Below are 9799 nucleotides of genomic sequence, written 5' to 3' on the forward strand. Positions count from 1 at the left end.
CCCACTGTCCCCTGCTCCCAGTGTGCACCAAGTCTCATTCTGCAGGGCAGAAGCAAGACGCTGCCCTGGACCCAGCAGGGAGCTCCCAGGACTTGGCACCCACCTCCCCACAGGCACCTCAAGCGCTCTCCGATCCTGGTCCCTGGGGAACCACACTTCCTATTTTCCAAGCAAAATGCAGCAGCAGCAACCCCAGCGCTCAGACCTTGCCATTGTGCCACTGCCCTCCCCTCCCTACCTGCCCTGCTGGAACCGCTGGGTGGCAAGCCTGCCACACTTCCCTGCAGCTAGGGCTCTCCGGAGGGAATCGCTGCCGGCCAAGCCCAGGCACCCTCTCGCCGGGGGCCTGGGGGCAGCACTGCTGGGGGCAAAGCAGCAAGAAGCAGGACAGACAGAGACAAGCCAGACTGGCCGGCACTGCCCTGGGAGCCAGGCCTCCCCCCAGCCCATCTCTCAACCTGCCCTGCCCCTGCTCACCTAGCCCGTACTTCCTCAGCTTGCCTATGAGGATGTTATGGAAGACAGTGGCAAAGCCTTACTGAAGTCAAAGGAGACGACATCCACTGCTCTCCCTTTATTTATCCAGCCAGTCATTCCATCATAGAAGGTCATGATTCTTCCTGTTTATTCCCCGTGCTGCATGTCTTGGTGTACTGACATTTCAGAGAAGTACCCAAGTGTGCTGATTTCCTAGAAAGGGTGCAAGAGGTGTCCCCATAGCGTTGTCTTGCAGGTACTTCCTTGCCTGCCTGCAAGTGCTTGAGGTTCCCCCACTTAAGCCCCATTTTCTCTGTAACTCTCTCCCTCGTCTGTTGTTGCTAGTTTAAAGCCTTCCTTACCAGGTTGGCCAGCCTACTGGCAAAGACACTTTTTCCCTGCTTAGTGAGGTGGATCTCATCTCTCCCAAGCAAATGTTGATCTTCAGACAGGGTCCCCTGGTCACAGAAAGCATAATCCTGTTGCTGACACCAGCTGAGCAGCCAATTGTTGACTTGCAGGATCAGTTGACTCCTCCTCATGCCCTTCCCTATCACTGGCAGGAGAGAGGAGAAAACCACCCGGGCCTGCATACCCCTGACCATCATCACCCTGAGAGCTCAGTAGTCCTTTGTGATACTTCCCAAGTTGCCATGGCTGTATTATTGGTGTCCACATGGAAAAGCAGCAGGTGGTAATAGTCAGAGGAACAAACAAGCCTCAGCAGTCTCTCCACAACATCCTCTCTGAGCCTCCATGAAGCAGCAAACCTCTCCTGATGACAAGTCAAGTCAGCTGATGGGTGCCTATGACACCCATGGCAGGGCAGGGCAGGGCTGCCCACTCCTCTCACTCGATGCTTCCACTGGGTGCTCCTATGTGGCTCAGGGACCACTGGCCCAGATGCTTTGCTTGAAAGCAGGCCCAGCTGTTCCTCAGTTTGGAGGGCAGTGACCCTATTCTGTAGCTGCAAGGCTTCAGGAGAAGCAGGAGCTGGTATGAACGGTGTTATGGAAGGTTAGGCTTGCCGGCCACCATAACAGGGTCCAACCCTAGGTTCCTGCTGAGAAGTTCAGAGCCAAATCAAAGCAAATTAGATAAATAAATTTTAATGGCACGCATGCAGTAGTTACAGCTCAAGCTGGGTGCCTCCGAAGAGGGACCCCAAACAAAGAAATCCCTAGGCAATTATAACTTTTCAAAGTTCTCCACTCCTCACGTGGTAGTTCAGACCAATAGTAATATTCAGGTCTGGGGTCTCCTGCTCCTTATTGGGTCTCATCGTTGTCCCTAGGCAGGCTGTTTCTTTCCTTATCTTTACTGTTGCAGTTTCTGCTGACAGATGTGCCTTCGTTCCTTGTTGGGTCCCGCCATTGTCTCTCAAGGTCCTGACAAGGAGGAGGTAATTCCAGACCACAACAATTAACACTGCCCCAGCAGTGAGAGGGGGCTTTGTCCCTCGAGGTCCTGATGCCTTGTACTGGTCTTATTTCAAAGCCTTGACATCCTCCCTTTCGGAGTGCGAGACACAGGAATGCAGACTGCTTGTAGCTTCCTTATCTTTCCAGCTTGAACCAGCTCTGAGGCCCTTTTCTTACTGGACTAGGTGAAAATTCCTCGCGTTATCTAAGTGCAGCCTAAGGCTTCAACAAATTTAGCTACTCATGCTAAGCGGCTACCTCTAGACAGTTTCAGTTTGCTATTCTTTAACAGTCCTCCCTTTGTTTTTATTAAGCATCCCTGCTAATACTTTAAACAGAGTTCTCGAAGTCTTTCAAAGCATACTATCACATTCCATAATCTTATGTATAATATGATCGTAAATAATAGGCATAACACGGTTAAGCTTAACACAACTACTACTGGGTGAAACACGTGATTATAAATCCCCGTTGCAGTTGGTGATCATCCCAGAAGAGTTTGCCACACATGATGTTCTCCATCCTTCTTCACCCTTTCCAAGATGTGGTGTATCTCTTTGGTATCATGATAAACAGTGATTAGAGTTTTTTGTCCATTGTTTTGGATGTGTTCTAGCAGTCGACGCAGGTCATCATATCATAGTAGTTTCTTCACCAATCTAAGATTCATTCCAATGGGGGTAGGCAGCAAATCTTGACTCAGTGTATAATTAGATTGTAACAACTGATAGGACGTAACAGGAGCTGAATAACTAAAGTCGCATCCCATGCTTTTGGTAAAGTTACAAACACAAATATTTGAGTGATTACTTGTACTCACAGCAATGTTATCTACGAATATTGTTACAAGACAACCCTGAGAAGCTCAGAAAGAATGTTTGAAGTAGGTAGATTTGGATAACTTCTATCTTAGGCAGAATTTGCTTAGCATGAGTAGCCGCACACTTGCTTAGCATAAGTAGCTAAATTTGCTGAAGCCTTAGGCCGCGCTCCTAGTTCGGTAAGAAAAGGCCTCAGAGCTGGTGCAGGCTGGAAAGATAAGGGAGTTACAAGCAGTCTGCATTCCTGTGCCCCACTCTCCGAAAGGGAGGATGCCAAGGCTGAGAAATAAGGCCTGTTTGGGCGCCAGGACCTTGGGAAGTAAAAAGCTTCCTCTCACTGTTAAAACAGTGCTGATTAAGGGGTCTGGATTATGTCTTCTTCCTCAGGGCCTTGGAAGATAACACCTACTGACCCAGCTGGGGCAGTGTTAATTAATTGACCAGGACCTTGAGAAGCAGGGGTGGGACCCAGGGAAATGTGAAGAAATCATTAACCAATCGGTGTAAAAGAGGAAGGAAGTCACAAATATGGCAAATTTGATTGTATAAATGCTACCTGAAAAGTTGGGGGGGGGGGTGTGTGCTTGATTTGTGGAAAGCCACTGAGCATCCAGGCTTGCGCAACTCTGAAATAAATAAACAAATGTCTCTCCTGAGTGTGTAATTATTGGCTCATTGCACACCGGGCAACGAATCCGCTTTTCGGACAACAATATAAGAGTACAAAGGGTTCTCATACATACACATCCTTTTCCAATGTATACATGTACAGTTTAACTTTAACAGCAAAATAAGAACATGGTATGCCAGTATATGGCCCGTCCCATTTAGGTTCTAACTTGGATTTTCATAAAAATACTTTACCTAAAACTTCATCCCCAGGCTGTATATCATGCACTTGTATTTCAGGTGGTGTGGATTGAGCATATTTTTTAAGATTTTCAAATCCCCCAGAAAAGGGCTGTGACTGTTTGGGGGGGGGGGGGGGGAGAGAGAGACCCCACAGCAGGGAGTTGAGCGCCAGCATGCCCCGTGGAGGCATGCCTCTATGTTGTTGCAGGACAGGCAACTCCTGCAAAGGCAAGCTGCTGGCGGTGGTTGGATAAAAGACCAAACACTCCAGTTGCCTGCAGAGTGAAGCTCTGTTTAGCTTCCCTTCACCAAAGGGAGGCAGCAGCTTCTGCTGTGCCTTCCTTGAGAAGGCTCTCTGGGAAGCCCTGGCAGGTCTCATAGTGGCTCTGCTAATGGGGAGCTTTTGCCTTTCAGGAGCTGCTAGGATGGCTTGTACCAGACCTGAAGGCCAAACAGTGAGACAATTACTGGTGGGGTACTGATGTGATGGAGCAGTGTCAGCTGAGCATGTGCTAATTGCCCTGCCAGGGCTCCTGTCTTTTCCTTGTGTCTGCCTTTTGCTCGAGCTGGAGGGAGGGTGGAGGGAAGCACTGCTAAACTGGGGCAAGAAAAAGGGGCCCAAGTACGTGGACCTCTTCTCTTCTCCGAGCTTGGGAGGGGTTCCCAGGAGGGGCTGAGCACCTCTCTAACACCAGCTGCTGGCTCTCTGCAGGGAGCTGCTGAGTTTGCTGGCAGAACAGGGCAAACATGCAGCTTCTGAAGGAGGAGCTGTCTCACCTGAATGTGGAGCTTGGTCATATGAAGCAGGTGATGCTACCTTCTGTGCAAGAAGGCTTGGATGAGCAGGACCCTTGGCAAGAGCCTTCTTGGAGATGCTGGTGGGGTTTTCTTGCTTGCCCAAGCCCCCACTCTTTTCCCAGGGGCTTGCTGGTGGAGCTTCTCTGCTGTAAAGCCCCTTCTGCTAGGCAGGTTTAGGCAGGCCCTGTCAGGCAGCAGAGGACTTGGCACCCACCTCCCCACAGGCACCTCAAGCGCTCTCCGATCCTGGTCCCTGGGGAACCACACTTCCTATTTTCCAAGCAAAATGCAGCAGCAGCAACCCCAGCGCTCAGACCTTGCCATTTGCACCACTGCCCTCCCCTCCCCACCTGCCCTGCTGGAACCACCAGGTGGCAAGCCTGCCACACTTCCCTGCAGCTAGGGCTCTCCGGAGGGAATCGCTGCCGGCCAAGCCCAGGCACCCTCTCGCCGGGGGCCTGGGGGCAGCACTGCTGGGGGCAAAGCAGCAAGAAGCAGGACAGACAGGGAGACAGGCAAGACCAGCCGGCACTGCCCTGGGAGCCAGGCCTCCCCCCAGCCCATCTCCCACCCCACCCCACCCCACCCCACCCCACCCCGGTGAGCAGCCCCCACCACTGCCGCCTACCCCACAGCAGCCCCAGGCCCACCATGCTGGCAGGGCAGGGCCAGCACTGCCTACTCCTGCCGCCCTTCTCAGGCTTGAGCCGCCAATCAGGGGGCCGCTGGCGGGCACGTCCCGCCAATCAGGGAGCAGCTCGTGCGGGCCCATGTTCCAGGAGCCCCACAAAGCTTCCAGAAGCTGCTAAGAGGCGCTGCCCCGTTCCCGCTGTGCCGCCTGCCTGGGGCTTGGTGCAGGCGCCCCGGGGCACAAAGCCCTGCAGGGGAGGGACGGCGCAGCGGGGAAGGGACTGGGGCAGAAAAGGGCTGTGGCTGTTGGGGGAGAGAGAGCCCCCACAGCAGGGACTTGAGTGCCAGCATGCCCCGTAGTGTTATGGAAATTAGGCTTGTCGGCCACCATAACAGGGCCCGACCCTAGGTTCCCGCAGAAAAGTTCAGAGCCAAATCAAAGCAATTAAATTTTAATGACGCGCGTGCAGTAATTACAGGTCGAGCTGGGTGCCTCCGAAGAGGGACCCCAAACAAAGAAATCCCTGGGCAATTATACCTTCCAATCTAAGCTCTCTACCCCTCACGCGGTAGTTCAGACCAATAGTAATTTTTGGGTCTGGGGTCTCCTGCTCCTTATTGGGTCTCATCACTGTCCCTAGGCAGGCTGTTTATCTTTACTGTTGCAGTTTCTGCTGACAGATGTGTCTTGATTCCTCGGGTCCCGCCCTTGTCTCTCAAGGCCCTGACAAAGAGGTGTTGTTCCAGCAATTAGCACTGCCCCAGCAGTGACAATAGGTGTTATCTCCCAAGGTCCTGACGAAGGGGATATAATCCAGACCCCGAGATAGTCCAGACCCCCTAGTTAACACTGTTTCAGCAGTGAGGGGAGGCTTTGTTTCCCAGGGTCCTGGCGCCCAACGAGGCCTTATTTCAAAGCCTTGACATCCTCCCTCCTGGAGCGGAAAGCACAGGAATGCAAACTGCTTGCAACTCCCTTATCATTCCAGCTTGAACCAGCTCTGAGGCCCTTTTCTTACTGAACTAGGTAAAAGTTCATTATTTTATCTAAGTGTGGCCTAAGGCTTCAGCAAATTTAGCTACTCATGCTAAGCAAGTTTTATATAAGTTGTGCTATGCAGCTACCTCTAGACAGTTTCAGCTCAGTATTCTTTAACAGTAGAGGTGTGCTGGGGCGGGCAGGGGCTGCCGCACTGGGTGCCCTGCGATGCGAGCGGTTTCCCTTGTTCACATGCTGCCTCACAGCGGCCCTCGGACCCCTGCATCCCAGAGCAGCGATGTGGCGCAGGGCAGGATGATCCCCGAGCACCATGACCTTCAGCAAGGGCTGTGGCTCCCCCTGCCCGCCGCCGCCCCCACCCCCCGCCCCCCGTTTGATCCGTTTGATCTCAAGTGGAAACTGGTCTGCTTTTGTAGCAAAAGGGAAAGCAAGCACCGCACAAAGACTGTTTGCTGTTTTTGCTTGGTAGATCTGTTTGCTTCCCTGGATGATTTTAAATCCTTTTCTTATGGCGCTCTTGGAGCACTTGCTTCCAGGAAACTCTGCATGTGGTGGTGAACGGTGCTGAGAGAAACCATGTTCCTGTTGGAGTCCAGTCTGTCAGCTTTCTGTTAGCAGCAGACTTCCAAAATGGTTTCTTTTCAGCTCGCCCTTGTGAATGGGTTTGCCCAAAGCTTGAAGCTTTGGTAATGACCCGACTCCCTCTTTTCTAGGCTAAAGGTTCTCCCTGAAGAAAAGGAAGTTCTTGAGCATCCTCTTATGGTTGATCCCAGTGGCTCTTGGTGAGTGCCACACAGGGAGGCATTAGGGTCCCAGCTGAGCACCTGAAATCAGCAGCTCCTGTTGAGCCTGAGAAGGGTGATGTCATTTGGAGAGGGTTGCGCCCGTTCTGTGGGGAGAGAAGACGGCCCCGTTTGACAAGGGGATGGTAAAAACACTGCATTAGCAGTATCTCACCCCACTCAGAGACTTGTGGAAGCTGGGAAAACCCTTGCGCTGCAGAGGCTTGGCTGTCATGCCCAAGCAGGCAGCTACACTGGACTTCCTTGCTCAGGGACAGGGGTTTTGGCTACCGGCAACTTTGTGGGAGCGAGACTGCACAAGGGCTTTGCTCTTGTTTCTTCCCGCAAAGCCGCCGCAGCGTGAGCAGCACCCGAGCTGTGTCCTGTGGGAACCAGAGTCTGCGGGCTTGGGAACTACCCCCAGCCCTGCCCCTCGCCCGCTCTGACCTGCAGACTTCCCCTCTGTCTCCTGGTCCACATGGGAGCTGTGTGGTACCCACACAGTGGAGATGCCGGCACTGAGCAGGTGTCTCTGGCAGGAGACAAGGGCCCTTGCCAGAAGGTGAGGAATGCTGAAGATCATCCCTGGGCACAGAAAGTTAGACCTCCCTCCTGAGGTCCCTTCTCTAGGCTCCCAGTCACACTGTGTTTCAGATCCCATGGGGAGGTGGGTGCTGAGTGCTAGGCGCTCACTCCGTGGGGTGGGGGCAGTGTCTTGGTTATGCCCCAGGCGCACCCTGGAAGCAGGAAGCAGTGGGCTGGGCAGTATTCCTTCTCAGGCACAGCAGTGACAGCTCATCCCAGGAAGCAGGTCAGCAAGGCTCAGGCCATAGTCACAGGTTTTTAACATGTCCCATGTTTACCACAGCATCCCCCAAAGACATGAAAACTGTAGCTAGTTCCATAGTACTCGAGTGAGGCAGGGATTGCTTCTGCTGCTTCTGGTGCTGTTTGCTTCTGGTGCAAACATGGAGTCCCAGGCAGCTGCTTCTCCACGTCCCTCACAAGCCTCTGTAGCACATAGCAGTAGTGTAACCAAGGGAGTGGAGAGGGATGGGAGGCGGCCCTCAAGCTCTGCTGCAGAGCCAACTAGAGCCAGCTCCAAGACTTGCCCTGCCTGCAGGCGGCCATGGAGCATGGGTGCCCCCCATCCAATTTTCTAAAAGGATGTGGCAAGGCAGCAAGTAAAATCTTACACAAAAGCTCCTCATGTTTTAGAAAGGCCCGAGGCTGTACCCTGCCCTTGGCTTGACCTCCCAGCTCCCAAAATCAAGCTTTCTTAAGGCTTTGCTGCCCTCCAGCTCTGTCAGGTGTTGCTGGTGACTGGACGCACCTGAGAAAATGTCTGCTGCTGGATGTCCCCCTGGGTGGTAGAGGAGGACATAACCCAGCAGCCTTCTGTGGGGTGTCCTGCAGTCACAGGAGGAGGAAGGAAGGCAGGAAGTAAGGAAGCTCATAACCTGAGGACGAGTGACCGGAGGGGCCAGCCCAGCTGCAAAGGGGCAATCTGAGAGGATATGACGAGTTGCATGGGCAGGCAACTTGAGCCCAAGTTTCCCTAAAAGAATTGGCCGCCCTGAGATCAGGTGCCAGCAGCAAGGTGGCCAGGGCTGGCAATCAGACTGGGGAGCAATGCTTAGGAATATTTTGCCATCTTGTGGCAGTTTACAGGTAAAATTGCTCTGGGTGATTGTGAACACTCAAACAGCCAGAAATGGGATTTGTCGAATGCACTATTTTCAGGTGCGGCTAACTTAGATGCTGGTGTACTTGACACAGGGTGGGAACCCTGCATCTGGTTCCCTGGAACTCCCTGGTATTCGTGGTTTTCCTTACAGGTGATCACTCGTTTCTCACCGCTTTCCCCCCTCTCTCTGTGCAGGCAGCGACTAGTAGCACGGCCCAGCATTGCTGCCCCCAGTGAGAGGGTCCCTGGGTTTGGCTAGGTGCCAGTTCCCTCCAGAGAGCCCTGGCTGTAGGGAAGCATGGCAGGCTTGTCACCAGGCGGATCCAATAGGGGAGGTGAGGAGAGGAGGGGAACGATGCAAGAAGGGCACACACACAAGGCCAGAGACAGGGGTGAGCCCTGGCATGCGCCCTGGCTACCCTGGCAGCAAAAGGGACACCCGCCTCCCTGCACAGCTCCTGGGCAGCACTCTGGAGCTCCTGCTTCTCTTCCTCCTGCCTGCCGAAGGCGCAGCGCAGGGCTTCAGAGCAGGGCCGAGAAGGCACAGAGCAGGGCCTCAGCAGGGGCAGCCCCAGCTGGGCACTCCACACCTGCCAAACACCGCAGCAGCTCCTGCAACTTCCCCTCTCCTCCTGGCTTTGCTCCAGCCACTCTGGCAGCATGCTGAGCTGGGCCAGCAGCCCTTCTGGCTCCTTAGCTCCTTTTCTGGGACTTTGCTACCTGCAGCAATGGGGCGCCATCACAGCAGGGACTTGAGTGCCAGCGTGCCCCGTAGAGGTGTGCTGGGGCGGGCAGGGGCTTTTACATGTGTTCTAAAGCATGATGATCTTGTTTTCTGTGTCTGATCAATTAGATGAAAATTTTCAGTGGAAAAATAATTCTCAGATTTATATAGTGTGGAACTTGTTTATTGTCACTTTTTTGCATGTCTCTTGGTCTATAAGACAGCTAATATGTAACAGTTCCAGTAAATAATTTCATGCACGAACAGTTCCACAGTGCATAGAGAATGTACTCTAATAACAAACCACATTTCAGTATTTCAGATCTCATGTTCATGGTGTCAGAACTCTTCAAGAGATCCTGAAAAGGCTTCAACATCCCATTCCTTATCAGGCTTGTGCTCTTACTCTAGATGTGTTCTTACTGGAAGTAATGACAGGTCATTCAAAGATAAAAGGCCCCAAACTGACAATCATTTGCTAGATTATGTTATTCAACATTCACTGTCTGATTCAACAATAATGGTTGCATAAAGCAAACCTTGCTCACTAGCAAAGCAGTTAGAATCCATGTTATTATTTTGCTACGAATCTAGTCATGCATTCAAA

Source organism: Dromaius novaehollandiae, chromosome W, assembly GCF_036370855.1.
Source record: "Dromaius novaehollandiae isolate bDroNov1 chromosome W, bDroNov1.hap1, whole genome shotgun sequence".
Lineage (NCBI taxonomy): Eukaryota > Metazoa > Chordata > Aves > Casuariiformes > Dromaiidae > Dromaius > Dromaius novaehollandiae.